Below are 17,935 nucleotides of genomic sequence, written 5' to 3'. Positions count from 1 at the left end.
GGTAAGAACAGACACACGGACAAAGCACTGACGGAAAGAACGGACAAGGACCAAGCACTGACGACACTCGGTTGGTAATAACAAACACACGGACCAAGTACTGACGACACTCGGATGGTAAGAACGGACACACTGACCGAGCACTGACAACACTCTGATGGAAAAAATGGACACACGGACCTATCACTGACAACACTCTGATGGCAAGAACGGACACACGGACCAAGCCAATGGCAAGTTAAAAAAAATGTTCAGACTTCACACCAGGCATGCTGCCCAATCATTATTAATTAATAAAAGCATAAACAGGCCCTTTATTGCAAGGTACTTCAGCAGCTAAATTTGCTTTTTGAGGGCCTTAACCCTTTCCAGCCCCCAGAACATGGACCAAACACTGACGACACTCGGATGGTAAGAACGGACACACGAACCGAGCACTGACTACACTCGGATGGTAAGAACAGACACATGGACCAAACACTGACGACACTAGGATGGTAAGAACAGACACACAGACCAAGCACTGACGACACTCTGATGGTAAGAACAGACACACGGACAAAGCACTGACGGAAAGAACGGACAAGGACCAAGCACTGACGACACTCGGTTGGTAATAACAAACACACGGACCAAGTACTGACGACAATCAGATGGTAAGAACGGACACACTGACCGAGCACTGACAACACTCTGATGGAAAAAAATGGACACACGGACCTATCACTGACAACACTCAGATGGTAAGAGCGGACACACGGACCAAGCACTGACGACACTCGGATGGCAAGAACGGACACAAGGACCAAGTACTGACGACACTCGGATGGTAAAAATGGACACACGGACCTAGCACTGACAACACTCGGACGGTAAGAATGGACACAGGGACCAAGCACTGACGACACTCAGATGGTAAGAACGGACACACGGACCAAGCACTGACGACACTCGGATGGTAAGAGCGGACACACGGACCGAGCACCGACGACACTTGGATGGTAAGAATGGACACACGGACCAAGCACTGACAATGTTCAGATGGTAAGAACAGACACACAGACCAAGCACTGACGACACTCCGATGGTAAGTATGGATACACAGACCACGCACTGATGACATTCGGATGGAAAACAGGAGGCACGTTCCTTTAAAAGTTCATGAGGATTTATTGCTTCATAAACTCAGAAGCACAAACAAAAGGTTAACAGCCTTTAGATCAGGCAAAAAAAAAAGCATAAATGTCCATAGCAGGGCTCTGCTCCGTCAGGCCTGTGGGCACACAGGCTGGGGTAATGTCCAGCACTCCGGCTTGGTCTGGAGCCACACACAGGAGGAGGCCTTCTCCCTCCCAACACACAGACCCTGTGCCAAACAACATCCTCCATTACATGGGCTGTAACCACACCCAGATGTGATGTATGTGGGTAGCCAGACCCACCCATCTCTCATAGCTACCCGCAACCCGGACCCAGGTGCACCGAACGACATCTTAGTGCTTACGTGCACTAAAGAAAATACTCTGGGTTACATCAGAGAGCAGCCTTCTCTGTGACACATACCTCCCATCGATTACATGGCCATCTGACTCCTTACATACCTCACACCTCTGCCTAAAGCCATGGGGCTTGGCACTTTCTACTACCACACAAGGGATTTTTGAGAGGGCCTTGGCACTGCCATGTAGCTTCCCTGCTCTATGTTCCACATGGAAGTTGTCTTGCAGGGCTAAGAACCAGCGGGTGACCCTAGCATTTTTACCCTTTGGTTTCCAACCATGCCCCACTCAGATAAAGGAAACAATCTAAATTTATGTCCTACCAGATAGTACCGTAATGTGTTCACAGTTCACTTTATGGCCAAGCACTCTTTCTCTACAACTGAATAATTTCTCTCACATGAGGACAGCTTCCTACTCATGTAGAGAACAGGGTGTTCCTCCCTGTGTATCTCCTGGGAAAGGACTGCTCCTAAACTAACATCTGAAGTGTCTGTGTGAAGTATAAACTCTTTCATAAAGTCAGGGGCCACCAGAACCGGTTGCTTACATAGAAACCCTTTCATTTTGTGAAAGGCCATTTCTGCCTCTTCAGACCATTTAACCATTACTGATTTCTTCCCCTTAATGAGGTCAGTCAGGGGCATGGCCATCATGGTGAAGTTCAGGATGAACCTCCTGTAGTATCCCACCATTCCCAGGAAGGCTCTAACTTGCTTCTTGGACAGCGGTCTCTGCCATGTTTGAATTGCCTCTACTTTACTGATTTGGGGTTTGATCTTGCCTCGACCCACTACATAACCACAAGTACTTGGCTTCTTCTTTCCTCAAGGCACACTTCTTTTAGTTTATTGAAAACCCGGCCTTCCTTAGAGCATCAAACATCATTTGGACCTTTTCTAGATGACTCTCCCAGTCCGGGCTAAAGGTAACAATATTGTCCAGGTATGCAGCGGTGTATTGCTTATGGGGTGCAAGGATTCTATCCATAGCTCTCTGGAAGGTCACCGGAGCCCTCTGCAGTCCAAACGGCATCTGGACATACTGGAAGCATCCATCCGGCGTAGAAAATACAGTCTTCTCTTTGGCTTCCTGTGCCATGGGGATCTGCCAATATCCCTTCATCAGATCCAAGGTGGTTATGTACCTTGCTGGCCCAAGTCTCTTGATTAGGTCATTGACGCGTGGCATGGGATGTGTGGCGCCCCTGAGGCTCAGTCGCCACAGAGGTACTGCACCTCCTCCTGAGGTGTGGTGCGCCACCATCCAGGTAAGGTGGAGATACCTGACCACACTTCAACACCTGTACCCCACACCACAAAGTAGTGTAGCAAAGCACCTTCGGCAGCTCCCTGCTTGGAGTATAGCAAAGCACCCCTTGGTGGCTCCCTGCTTGGAACACGAAACGTGCTGGGAGGAGGGTGGAGTTTAGTTCGCACCAAAAGAGCAGGTAGAGTTGAGTCAGTCTTGCACTCGGTCAGTGAGTGAGGATGTAGAAGGACAGAATGTGAGACAGAGGAGATCCCCCGGAGAGGGATGGAAGAAGGAAGTGCTGCAGCAGGCCACAGTGATCTGGGTCTGCTGGCACAGGAAAGAGACAGAGAAAGGAAGCTTGATTCTCCATTGGGAAGAAGGATTAGCACGGAACGTGAGGAGAATAAGAGGACAAGGATTAGGGTTAGAAGAGAACCCTTTTCAAGTTCAAAGCGCAAGGCCGGGGTCCCGTCCCGAGGTTGTACGGATACTAATGGTCCTGCAGCAGACACCGGCGTAATAGAAGTAGTGACCACTTTATTCCCACACAAGACTTTGGGGCACAACAGCAACATATTAGTGAGCCGGGACTTAATAGCAAGGAGTCCCCGAAGCAGGCTACAGCTGTCTGCCGTACAAGTAGAGTTCATAGGAACATCTGACAGGAGGAACTCCAGTGTAACTCAGTACTAGGAGTACCTCACTCAAAGGCGCTATAAGAGGAGACGTTCAGAAAAGGCACATATGTTGGCGGAGTGTTGGGAGTATTCCATCTGGCCTAGAGGTTGACCGAGTCCCTAACCCGGAGGACACTGCACGGAAGCGGGCACCTGTTTGTACAACAGACTGTGAGTAAAGCTTTGGAACTACATGCCCTGGTGTCCTCCACTTATTCCTGCGCCAACCTGCCCAGCACTGCTACATCCCTCGCGCCTGACACTACATCATTAAGTGTCACTTCACCTACACTGCCCTGGGACTACAGCCCTGCCTGTGGAGGGCTATAACATCACTGCTGCACCACACCATCTGTCCCAGAGGATCTGTCTGCAGTGTCGGCTTACATCTCTATTGCCGAATACCACAGGTGGCGTCACGAATCACTTATAAACTTTCACTACCATAAGCGCACTGAACATCCCCCTTTTGTAATGGAGCCCCAGGGCCACGGACCGGGTCACTGCTGCCGTGATAACCGCCTGTTGAGAAGATCAACCGGCCCGGTACCGAGTACCCCACGGCCCTGGTAAGTGAGGGCGCTCCAAATTGGCGTCACGAACAGGATGACGAGACCCGATGTCATCGGGTTCTGTGTGCCTGGGATCTGTTGGACTTAAAACTTTTGGAAATGTGCAGAAGACCTAATTTGATAGACTGTGATATGAATGCTAAAAATGCCCGCCGGCGAAGTGAAGAAGGGCGTGACAGCCTGGGAGGTCCTAAGAAAAGATCGCGAACTGTCCTGGGCCTCCCCTGTCTGAACTTCTATGCGACAACAACATGGCCCACCCTCCGAGGGGTTCGTATACTGGCTTGGTATGGAGGAGTTGGAAGAAGACGCCGCCCCCAGAAGGAGGAGCGGAAGCCAGTGGCGGGAAAAGAGCCGAGGCAGGAAGAACGCCAGAACGCCATATTGGAAGGAGAAGGGAAGAGGCCTGCGGAGCGCGAGGAGGTTGAGTTGAATCTCCCCGGCGCAATGGCTGAAGGCTCTGGCCCGCCTTCCAGGATGGACTGTCAACAGCTGGAGGAGATCGCCCGGTTGACTCGCGAACTGCAGCTGAAGCAGGAGGCGCTATGGAGGAAGAAGTGGCAACCCGCCCTGGAGGGGCCTACACCCGCCGTACCCCAGTTACTGGTACCCGCCATCGCTGCACCGGATCTTCCCTAGGCAAACCGGCAGCATTCCCTGCAATCCTTCCGTTACCACCACCGCTGTGTGAGGCACTGGGAGCTGAAGTGGAGGAAGAGGAGCTCCCACCTGGACCTGACGCGGCCGCGCAGGTCCCACCAGAAACCCCAGCGGACCCGGAGCCGCTATCTGCTCCACCACCGCCGGCATCCACCCCGGTGGATACCCCTGCAGCTGCCCACCGTCTCAGGCCTGCACCGGAACCGCAACACCGCCGGGAAGCACCAGGTATACCCGTTGGCCCTGAAATTAGGGAAGCCACTGGGTGCCTGCCGGCTACAGCGGAAGGACACGTGGTGTGGGCAGGGCCGGCGTTATGGGCAGGCAGACCAGGCAGCTGCCTAGGGCCCCCGCTCCTCCAGGGGCCCCCAGCCAGCGGCACATCACACAGCCGCTATGGGGCCCCTGTGAGGCAGGGGGGCCCGCCTGCCCCCAGCGCCGACTCCCGCCACCGCCACATTGAAGGAGGCAGTGATGGAAGAGAGAGCGTCAGCTGACGCTCCCTCTCCCATCATTCCCCGCTCTGCCTCTGACACAGCGGGAGCGCGATGACGTCATCGCGCTCTCACTGTGTGCCAGACAGAGCAGGAGGAGACAGGAGTAGCCAGCAGTGCGGGCACAAGGAGAAGGTAAGGTGTGTTTGTTTTTTTTTTTTTAAATCAGTGTGAGTACTGGACTGTGGGGTCATGCTGGAGGGGGCTATATACCATGCTGGGCTGTATTATACCATGCTGGGGGGGGCTACATACTATGCTGGGCTTTATTATACCATTCTGGGGGGGCATATACCATGCTGGGCTGTATTATACCATGCTGGGGGGCTATATACCATGCTCGGCTGTATCATACCATTTTGGGGGGGCCTGTATTATACCATGCTGGGGGGCTATATACCATGCTGGGCTGTATTACACCATTCTAGGGGGCTATATACCATGCTGGGGGGGCTATATACCATGCTGGGCTGTATTACACCATTCTGGGGGGACTATATACCATGTTGGGCTGTATTATACCATGCTCGGCTGTATCATACCATGCTGGGGGGGCTATATACAATGCTGGGCTGTATAATACTGTGCTGGGCTGTTATACCATTTTGGGGGGGCTATATACCATGCTGGGCTGTATTATACCATGCTGGGGGGGCTATATACCATGCTGGGCCGTATTGTACCATACTGGGCTGTATTATTAAATTCTTAGGGGCTTTATACCATGCTGGGGGGGCTATATACCATGCTGGGCTGTATTATACCATGTTGGGGGGCTATATACCATGATGGGCTGTATTATACCATTCGGGGGGGCTATATACCATGCTGGGCTGTATTAGACCATGATGGAATGTATTATACCATTCTGGGGGGCTATATACCATGCTGGTCTGTTATACCATGCTGGCCTGTATTATACCATGCTGGGCTGTATTATACCATTCTGGGCTGTATTATACAGCCCACAATGGTACACAGCCCAGCATGGTATACAGCCTGTATACCATGGTGGGCTGTATTATACCATGGTGGGCTGTATTATACCATGGGGGGCTGTATACCATGCTGTGCTGTATACCATGGTGGGCTGTATACCATGTGGTGCTGGGCTATATACCATGTGGTGCTGGGCTATATACTATCGGACTGTGTTATATACCATGGGGGGTACATTTTACATCATATTCTATAGGGGGAGGCTGTTATATAATATGGGGGGCTACATTATATTCTATGGGGAGGTGGGCTGTATTATATTCTATTTGGGGCTACATTATATTCTATGGGGGAGCTGTATTATATTTATTATATTCGATGGGGGGCTGCATTATACTATGAGGAGGGCTACATTGTATTCTATGGAGGGGCTACTTTATACTATATAAGGGGCTGTATTATTTCCTATGAGGGGTTTGCCATATATTCTATGGAAGGGCTGCATTATACTATATGGAGGACTATGGGGCACATTATACTATATGGAGGACTATGGGGTGTAAACTGTAGATGTGCTGCTGATAACATGATACTGTATGGTGATCTGTTAGGGTGTGTGCACACGTTGCGGATTAGTCTGCGGCTTTTTCTGCAGAGAATCCGTATCTCTTGGCAGAAACCACAAGGTAAAACACATGCATTTTTCCTGCGGATTCCTAGCATGTGTACAGCGGATTTGATGCAGGTTCTAGTGCGGTTTGGCAGTGTGGTTGAGAGGGAGAGATTGATTTGTATGTCCCGGAACGTACACTGCAGCTGCGGTTCCGCAAAAAAGAAGTAACATGCTGCGGAAAATAAACCGCAACAAATCTGTGCAGAATTTTCCACAGTATGTGCATGGCGGATTTGGCTTTCCATAGGTTTACATGGTACTGTAAACCGCATGGAAACTGCTGCGAATCCGCAGGACCAAATCCACTGCGGATCCACAGCAAAACCCGCAACGTGTGCACACACCCTTAGTGATCCATTAGTGATTGTTCTGTTCCTATCATTCTTTCTCAGACGGTGGAAAGAGGCCGGGAAACAAGTGTTGAACAATTTTGTTGATCACACTCATTTAGCGGCCTGAACTCAGCGCTTGTAACTACAATCGAAATGCTTCTGTGATGTGCAATATGTTAGCATTTGGGGCCCCATTTTAAACTTTGCCTAGGGCCCCACTTTGCCTAAAACCGGCCCTGGGTGTGGGACTCAGTACCGAGGGCAGTTTCAATGTCCACTCTGGCCATAGGGTAGTGCTTAGCATCACCATGAATGCACCGCATGCCGACCTTTTTTCCCGGATCACTTGAAGCAGAAAGGTGGCCCTCAAAGGGTCACTAGACTCCCAGAGTCTAGCAGTGCCGTTACCTCCCACCCGTTCATGGGACATGCTTGAGGCCCCTCGCTGGGTGGACAGTTCACACTGCAGGCCGGATATGCGTAATATGAACATCGGCGTCTCATGCTGCAGTCCATCTGATCTGCTCATGGGTCAGCGGACAACAGGTGGCTATATGGCCTGGGCTGTGGCACCTCCAGCAAACAATATCATCCTTACGGACCTTGGACACCACCTACCCCGCCCTTTTGGACCTTAGGTGCCCCACCCCCTTTTGGGCTTCCGCCCCCTGTTGGGACCTCCAGTATGGAGTGAGCTGCTTTCCCACGGAACCTTCCATCCCCTGGTATCTCTTGACCAGTCTGACCAGTTCATCGGCATTCCTGGGGATCACCTTGGGCAACCCAAGTCTGTACGGGCCTCGGCAGGGAGTGCACAAACCAGTCCATCACTACCCGTTCTACCATCTGCGCAGGCATAGAGGACTCTGGCTGCTGTCACTTCTGGACCAGGTGATACACCCAACGGTGAACCCGCTGTGCCCTGAGAGTCACTGTCACCCCCAAGCATGCAAGAATCTCAGTTTTTAGCTTGCCATACTCTTTGGCGTCCTGCAAAGCTAAGTCATAGTACGCCTCCCGTCAAGTATGGCGCTACTATCTCTGCCCACTGCTCTGACGGGAGTTTCTCTGTTTTTTTGTTATTCTAATTTCCTGAGATAATGACTTCTGGGTTTTCATTGGCTGTAAGCCATAATCATCAACATTAACAGAAATAAACACGTGAACTAGATCACTCTGTCTGTAATGACTCTATATAAAATGTGAGTTTCACTTTTTGTATTGAAGAACTGAAATAAATTAACTTTTTGATGATATTCTAATTTTGTGAGAAGCACCTGTATGTCCAGTGCTGCACTAATGCACGGAAATGTAACAGAAGCATTTCACAGCCATGAGCAGCCAAACACACAACCAGAAGTGGTGAGCAGTGGCTGGTTGCCATAACAACTACCAGGCAGGCTTATAACACTGCGGATGCCCCCTCCCCAATACTTGCAGACTGTACACCCCCACTAGCTCTGTATATATAGCTGCGCAGGAGAATCCGGAACACTATGAAATGTGCAAGTGTCATCATAACAAGAAATAAATACATAATGCAGCGTCTATATACAGCAGCGGCATCGGTATACAACCCTGGCATATATATACAGCGGCGACATCTGTATACAGCCCCGGCATCTGTATACAGCGGCGACATCAATATACAGCCCCGGCACTGTATACAGCGGCGACATCTATATACAGCCCCGGCACTGTATACAGCGGCGACATCTATATACAGCCCCGGCATCTGTATACAGCGGCGACATCAATATACAGCCCCGGCACTGTATACAGCGGCGACATCTATATACAGCCCCGGCACTGTATACAGCGGCGACATCTATATACAGCCCCGGCATCTGTATACAGCGGCGACATCTATATACAGCCCCGGCATCTGTATACAACCCCGGCATCTGTATATAGCGGTGACATCTATATACAGCCCCGGCACTGCATACAACCCCGGCATCTGTATACAGCGGTGACATCTATATACAGCCCCGGCACTGTATACAACCCCGGCATCTGTATACAGCGGGGACATCTATATACAGCCCCGGCACTGAATACAACCCCGGCATCTGTATACAGCAGTGACATCTATATACAGCCCCGGCATCTGTATACAACCCCGCTGTCACAGCGCTTCCCACGCGCGCTGTCCGGTGCGCTCCTGCCCCTCGGCGCGTCCCCGCGCCCGGCCTCCGGCTCCCTCGGCGCTCAGCCTCCTGGGTAGCTGACGCACTAGGCCCCCCCCCAAGATGGCGGCGCCCACCGCTACATATGGCCGGCGTCAGTCCTGGTAAGACGCCTGAGTATCTCATGCGGTGACGCTGTCCCCAGCTTCGCTCTCTGTGTCCTCAGGCCCCTCTTGTCCTCTGTCCCTGCTGCCTGTTGTACCGTGGTTCCTCCTGCCTAACCTTGGTCTGCTTTTCTGTGCTCTGCCCTCCCTGTCTCCCTGGTACTTTCCCTCCTCTGTCCTGCTACCTACTTCCCTCTCCGTCTCGGTTATTTGCTGTACAGCCTGTATTCATTTGTTTGCTTCTATACATCTACAGCCTCCGTTCCTGTGCGCCCCTGGGTCCCCGGTTCCGCACCCACTGGGTTACTGCCTCACCCTATACGCTGCCTCCTGCTCTCCTACCTCAGTCATCCCTTTGGTTCCGGCTGTCGCGGCTCTATCCCCGGGAGGTCTGTCCCTAACACTCCCTGTATAGGGGGTGGTCTTCACCTGGGCACTCGCCTCTGGGGGCTCTGGAGCCATGACCCAGAGGGTCCACTTCCAGGTACTCCTTTGCTTTTCCGCCACACCGTTACAGCATACTCAGGCCATGGACCCCGCCGGAGCCACGGCCGCTCAGAAGGAGTTAGTCTTTCTTCGGGAGAATCAGACGCACATGATGTCCTTCATGAAAACCATGGACTCACGTCTTTCCGCTCTCCAGTCCTCTGACCCTGGTAACGCCGCCCAGTTGGCTGGTCTACAACAAGAGTTGGCGCAGCAGCGAGACACCCAGTCGCTTATCCTCAGCTATATGGCCTCGGTGGACGGTCGGTTGCTCGCCTTGCAGGCGGCCGCTTCTGCTCCCCCAGCCACGGGTCCCCATCCTCCTCCGCGGTTAGCAAAACCTCCCCGATATAACGGAGACGCCAAGCTATGCCGGGGTTTTTTAAATCAGTGCCGTCTCCATTTTGAGTTGCTGCCCCAGCAGTACCCCTCTGACTGAGCCAAGGTGGCCTTCATCATTTCCCATCTTGAGGGGGACGCGTTGGCTTGGGTCAATCCGCTCTGGGAACAAGATGACCCGGTAGTTACTCAGCTTTCCGTGTTTTTGGATACGTTTCGTTGAGTTTTTGACGAATCGGGCCGTTTAGCCTCTACCACTGAGGCTTTATTTAGCTTATGTCAAGGTTCTTTAACGGTGGGCCAGTATGCCATCCAGTTTAGGACTCTTTCTTCTGACTTAGGTTGGAATAATGAGGCCTTGGTGGGCGCTTTTTGGCGAGGCCTCTCAAGTCGGATAAAAGATGAGCTCGCGGGTCGTGACACCCCTACAGCTCTCGAGGATTTGATCTCTCTAGCGACGCGAATTGACCTCCGCTTTCAGGAGCGTGCCAGGGAGAGAAGGGCTTCTCGTCCACTTTCTTCTATCCGCAGGCCACCCAGTCCTCGACCTAGGAGTCTCCAGTCACCTCCGACACCCGAACCTATGCAGGTGGATCGCCTGAAGCTGTCCGATCAGCGTCGTAGGGAGAGGAGCCTCCACGGTCAGTGCTTCTACTGCGGTAGCGGTTCCCACCTCATCCGAACTTGTCCCGAGCGTCCGGAAAACTTCTCCGCCTAGGCCAGGTAAGAGAGGCCTCCCTAGGTGCACATGATACCTCTCTTCCTCTCACTTTGTCCGTCCTCTTGAATGTTGGTGGGCAGCGGGCTTCTCTGGTGGCCTACGTGGACTCGGGTGCCGCCGGGAATTTCATCAGGCTAGAGGAGGTTAATAAGCTGTCAGTTCCCGTCAGGCCCATGAAAAAACCACAAATTCTCGCCTCCGTAGATGGTCGGCCCCTGCTAGAGACGGTTTCGTCAATTACTTATGAAGTGGTATTGCAAGTAGGGGCGCTGCACAAGGAGAGGATCACGTTTTACGTCCTAGCAGGCATGTCTCACCCTATCCTGCTTGGTCTTCCTTGGTTGCGGCTACACGAGCCCATCTTAGATTGGCATAATGGTAACGTCTTGCCCTGGGGGGAGTCCTGTCGGGCTCGGTGTCTGCTGCCGGTGCGTCCCGTAGGTGACCCCCGTCCTTTGCCTGTTCCCCCAGGATTGCCTCCAGTGTACCATGATTTTTTGGATGTATTTGACAAGAGGGAGGCAGAGACTCTCCCTCCTCACCGTCCCTACGACTGCCCCATCGAGCTCGTCTCTGGTACTACTCCACCTCGTGGGAGAATTTATCCCCTCTCTCCACCTGAGACCCAGGCCATGTCTGAATACATCCAGGACAATTTGGCCAGGGGTTTCATTCGGAAATCCTCATCCCCTGCTGGAGCAGGCTTCTTTTTTGTAAAGAAGAAGGATGGGTCCCTGCGGCCATGCATCGATTATCGTGGCTTGAATCGTATCACAGTGAAGAATAAGTATCCACTACCTCTCATCTCTGAACTTTTTGATCGCTTGAAGGGGGCGCGAGTATTTACCAAACTCGATCTTCGAGGGGCCTACAACCTGGTTCGGATACGCTCTGGGGACGAGTGGAAGACGGCGTTCAACACGCGGGACGGGCACTACGAGTATTTGGTTATGCCCTTTGGACTTTGCAATGCACCCGTGGTGTTCCAAGAACTCGTAAATGATGTCTTCAGAGATCTTCTCTACACCTGTGTCGTAGTCTATCTAGACGACATCTTGGTTTTCTCTTCTGATCTGGCCACACATCGCCGAGACGTCCGTCAAGTCCTTCTACGTCTCAGAGAGAATCATCTCTTTGCCAAGTTAGAGAAATGTCTCTTTGAGCAAAGGTCCTTGCCTTTTCTTGGTTTTATCGTTTCGGACTCGGGTCTGGAGATGGATCCTGCGAAAGTCTCGGCAGTTCTCAATTGGCCACGTCCTTCCGGAGTTAAGGCAATTCAGCGGTTTTTGGGCTTCGCCAATTATTATAGGCAATTTATCCCTCATTTCTCATCTTTGGCCAAGCCCATCTCGGCTCTTGTCCGCAAAGGGGCCGATCCCAACCACTGGCCCTCTGAAGCAGAGGCGGCCTTCGCGGCTCTGAAATTAGAATTCGCCAAGTCTCCGGTACTTCATCGCCCAGACGCCAGCAGGCCATTTATCCTCGAGGTGGACGCATCCTCGGTGGGAGCTGGAGCAGTTCTCCTGCAGAAGTCTTCCTCGGGCCGCACCCTTACCTGCGGCTTCTTCTCCAAAGCTTTCTCCGCTCCCGAACGTAACTATGCCATTGGTGATAGAGAAATCTTGGCCATTAAGATGGCTCTTGAGGAATCGCATCATCTTCTCGAGGGTGCCCTCCATCCGTTCATCATTTTTACGGATCACAAAAATTTGGCCTATCTTCAGTCCGCCCAAAGGCTCAACCCTCGACAAGCCAGATGGTCATTATTTTTTGAAAGATTTGACTTTGAACTCCACTTCCGACCCGGAGAGAAAAACATCAAGGCGGACGCTCTTTCACGGTCCTTCCAGTCGATAGACAAGGAGGAGGGCCCAAACCATATCATTGACCCTGCCAAGGTCCTTACCGTGGCCCCAGTAAGGCTGATCTCCCCACCTTCTGGTAAGACCTTTGTTCGAAGTGGAGATAGATTAAAGGTTCTACGCTGGAGTCACTCTTCAAAATTCTCTTGACATGCTGGAATTAGCAAGACTCTCTCGCTGGTCTCCCGCCATTACTGGTGGCCTTCGCTTCGTAGAGATGTTCAAGATTTCATCGCCTCTTGTCCTTCTTGCGCCCGGAACAAGGTTCCCCGGCATGCTCCTGCGGGTCTCCTGCAGCCGTTGCCAATACCTGCAAACCCATGGACTCACATTGCCATGGACTTCGTCACTGACTTGCCTCCTTCGTCCAGATGTACGGTGATATTGGTGGTCGTAGATCGGTTCTCCAAGATGGCCCACTTCATCGCCCTACCTGGCCTACCTACCGCTTCCGAGTTGGCGAAGATCTTCGTGCTTCACATTTTTCGCCTGCATGGGTTTCCTCAACATATTGTCTCGGATCGAGGAGTTCATTTTACGTCCCGTTTTTGGCGAGCTCTCTGTGGATTACTGAAGATAACGTTAGATTTTTCCTCAGCCTATCACCCCCAGTCGAATGGTCAGGTCGAGCGAGTCAACCAAGTCTTAACATCCTATCTCCGACATTTTTCCAATGCTCACCAAGACGACTGGGCCTCTCTCCTTCCTTGGGCAGAGTTCGCTTACAACAACCATCCTAGTGAAGCCTCCGCCAAATCTCCCTTTTTTGTGGTTTTTGGTCAACACCCAGGCATTCCTCTCCCCGTGTCTCCCACCTCGGGTATGCCGGCGGCGGATTCCTTGTCCGTGGACTTCTCTCAGATTTGGAGGGAGACCAAAGGTGCCCTTGAGAATGCCAGCCTCAGAATGAAACGTTATGCCGACAAGAGGCGACTAGACGTTCCCCCGTATCGCCCTGGGGATAAGGTTTGGTTAGCTTCTCGGTACATCAAGTTAAAAATCCCCTCCTACAAGTTAGGCACACGTTACATTGGTCCCTTTGAGGTCTTAAGTCGGATCAACAACGTGGCTTACAAGTTGAGGTTACCCGCCTCACTTAAGATTCCCAACACCTTCCATGTGTCTCTCCTTAAACCAGCCGTGTTCAACCACTTCCATCCTGCACCCGCTCTAACCTCCCAACCATGTAGCTCGGATAACACCTTTGAGGTGAGGGATATTTTGGCTAGGAAGACTGTTAGAGGGAGAACTCTGTTTCTGGTTGATTGGAAGGGTTTTGGCCCCGAGGAGAGATCATGGGAACCCTCGGAGAATATTGATGCTCCCCACATCATGAGACGGTTCCTCTCCAACATTAGGAGGAGGGGGCGTAAAGAGGGGGGTACTGTCACAGCGCTTCCCACGCGCGCTGTCCGGCGCGCTCCTGCCCCTCGGCGCGTCCCCGCGCCCGGCCTCCGGCTCCCTCGGCGCCGGGTTCCTGCCCACGGCGCTCAGCCTCCTGAGTAGCTGACGCGCTAGGCCCCCCCCCCAAGATGGCGGTGCCCAGCGCTACATATGGCCGGCGTCAGTCCTGGTAAGGTGACGCTGTCCGCAGCTTCGCTTTCTGTGTCCTCAGGCCCCTCTTGTCCTCTGTCCCTGCTGCCTGTTGTACCGTGGTTCCTCCTGCCTAACCTCGGTCTGCTTTTCTGTGCTCTGCCCTCCCTGTCTCCCTGGTGCTTTCCCTCCTCTGTCCTGCTACCTACTTCCCTCTCCGTCTCGGTTATTTGCTGTACAGCCTGTATTCATTTGTTTGCTTCTATACATCTACAGCCTCCGTTCCTGTGCGCCCCTGGGTCCCCGATTCCGCACCCGCTGGGTTACTGCCTCACCCTATACGCTGCCTCCTGCTCTCCTACCTCAGTCATCCCTTTGGTTCCGGCTGTTGCGGCTCTATCCCCGGGAGGTCTGTCCCTAACACTCCCTGTATAGGGGGTGGTCTTCACCTTGGCACTCGCCTCTGGGGGCTCTGGAGCCGTGACCCAGAGGGTCCACTTCCAGGTACTCCTTTGCTTTTCCGCCACACCGTAACAGCCGGCATCTGTATACAGCGGTGACATCTATATACAGCCATGGCATCTGTATACAAACCCGGCATCTGTATACAGCCCCGGCATCTACATATAACCCCGTCTTCTGTATATAGTCCCAGCATCTGTATACAGCCCCAGCATCTGTATACAGCCCCACCATCTGTATATAGCCCCAGCATCTGTATACAGCCCCAGCATCAGTACAGTATACAACCCCGTCATCTGTATACCGCGGCGACATCTATATACAACCCCGGCATCTGTATACAGCGGCAACATCTATGTACAGTGGCGGCATCTGTATACAACTCCGGCATATATATACAGCGAAGACATCAATATACAGCCCCGGCATCTGTATACAGCCCCGGCATCTTCATACAGCCCCGGCATCTGTAAATAGCCCTGACATCTGTATACAGCGGCGGCATCTATATACATCCCCGGCATCTGTATACAGCCCAGGCATCTGTATACAACACTGGTATCTACATACAGCCCCGGCATCTATATACAGCCCCGGCATCTGTATACATCCCAGACATCTGTATACAGCCCCGGCATCTGTATACAACCCTGGCATCTACATACAGCCCAGGCATCTTTATACAACCCTGGCATCTATATACAGCTCTGGCATCTGTATACATCCCCGGCATTTATATACAGCCCTGGCATCTGTATACAACCCTGGCATCTGTATACAACCCTGGCATTTATATACAGCGGCGACATCTATATACAGCCCAGGCATCTATATACAGTCCCGGCATCTATATAGAGTCCTGGTATCTGTATACAACCCTGGCATCTGTTTACAGCCGCGGCATCTGTATGCAGCCCAGGCATCTGTATACAACACTGGTATCTACATACAGCCCCAGCATCTGTATACAGCCGTGGCATCTATATACAGCCCCGGCATCTGTATACATCCCAGACATCTGTATACAGCCTTGGCATCTGTATACAACCCTGCATCTACATACAGCCCAGACATCTATATACAGCCCCGGCATCTGTATACAACACTGGTATCTACATACAGCCCCGGCATCTACATACAGCCCCGGCATCTGTATACATCCCAGGCATCTATATACAGCCCCGTCGTCTACATACAGCCCCGTCATCTATATACAGCCCCGGCATCTGTATACAGCCGCAGAGAGCTGAAGCAACTGTTGCTATATGTAGTTACATGGCTCATTCAGCGAATGTTATATAATAATGTGGGGAAAGCAAATGACATAATGCAGCCTAATTATGGATCTGTGATAGTGAACGTGCCGCACTGTATAAAGAGGAGACATAAGCAGCAGCCGGGAACATTCAGCGCCACATAAATGATGCATGAAGCTCGGTCACAATTATCGATTTAGGAAACAAACCGTCACTATGTCGGATGCTTTACAGACACTCTCCAGCTGCGTTGGGTTATGTGCTCACATGTGTGGAGGCTTTTTTTACGCACTTCATTACGGTGTAATTCTGGTTTGGTCGGACCGGAGGGGATTGCATTATGGGCACTTCGCTAATGCCCTTTAATTAGCTGAATCCTAATCCCGACAGTTCCTTGCAGTTGATCAAAGAACACAATAAACTGGAAACTGCTGAGGTTACACCGTCTATAGGATGTCTGGGGGGGATAATATGCATAAATATGGGGGGGCTCAGACTTTGGCTTAGGGTCACATGCAGCCATAACAATCAGAAGACAGACATGCATGTCTATGCCCCAATTGTCTCTGCAAGGAGGATCGGCTGCCCTGAAACCTAACTACATGGACAATAGTATTGGGACCCATCTTATTCACTGAATTCAGGTTTATCCTTCTGCCCCATTACCCCGGTGTATAACCTCCGGACCCCCGCCATGCCATCTGCCTCTACTAACGTGACAGAATGGCGGTGGTAAAGATGTCCCCGATACCAGCGTGGTCCTGTAGTAGGAGCCACCGGGGTAACAAGTCAGATCATGACATTTCTTCCCTCTCAAATATTCCACCATCACCTGTAAGTAATAACACATGCCAGGCTTGCTCACAGATGCCGCTCTCAGTGCCAGGCTTGCTCACAGACGCCGCTCTCAGTGCCAGGCTTGCTCACAGACGCCGCTCTCAGTGCCGGAGCGCGCTCACAGACGCCGCTCCCAGTGCCGGGGCCTGATCACAGATGCCGCTCTCAGTGCCAGGCTTGCTCACAGACGCCGCTCTCAGTGCCGGGGCGCGCTCACAGACGCCGCTCTCAGTGCCGGGGCGCGCTCACAGACGCCGCTCTCAGTGCCGGAGCGCGCTCACAGACGCCGCTTTCAGTACCGGGGGCGTGCTCACAGACACCGCTCTCAGTGCCAGGGTGTGCTCACAGACACCGCTCTCAGTACCTGGGCGTGCTCACAGACGCGGCTCTAAGTGCCATGGCACGCTCACAGACGTCGCTCTTTGTAAGAGATTACGATTTAGTTAATTTTCTTACGGCACATTTAAAAGAACAAACTTTTATAAATGTTGATTGGCATTAGTTTACGGCCCCGTTCACGCAGGCTGAAAAGACTGGGGACAGAACGGCAACCAGTGGTGTCACTGGCCCAGGGCAAAATTTGGACCTGCTTCCGTCTGTCCACCACACCAGCATGATGATCATATGCATGTACCCCAGCAGTGTAAAGACATATGTGTTCATCCTCCGTACAGAATTACCAGCATATTCATATACCATCATACCAACACTAACATTACCACCGGTGACATTATACCCAGAATCTCTGTAGATCGTCTACGTGTATATAACACAGATAAATCCAGTGACGCCTCCTATGGAAATCAATCATTTTCTTCTTCAAGTAACCAAAAAACATCAATGACTGGTCGTTTCACAGACCCTATTTATACACTGCACCAGATGAAGAAAAGTTCCATAGTGCTGCACATGACTGGTGTAGTAACAGTATCTGTTTTGCTCACCTCATAGTAACAATGGCCACAAAAATAAAACACAATGCAGTGGTGATGTAACCCTTAGTGACCCTCCAACAGTCAAATTGACCCCCTCTGGGCCTCCATACA

Source organism: Dendrobates tinctorius, unplaced genomic scaffold, assembly GCF_039654945.1.
Source record: "Dendrobates tinctorius isolate UK_male_01 unplaced genomic scaffold, ASM3965494v1 ptg000104l, whole genome shotgun sequence".
NCBI classification, from domain to species: Eukaryota; Metazoa; Chordata; class Amphibia; order Anura; family Dendrobatidae; genus Dendrobates; species Dendrobates tinctorius.
This window is presented reverse-complemented; position numbering follows the sequence as displayed.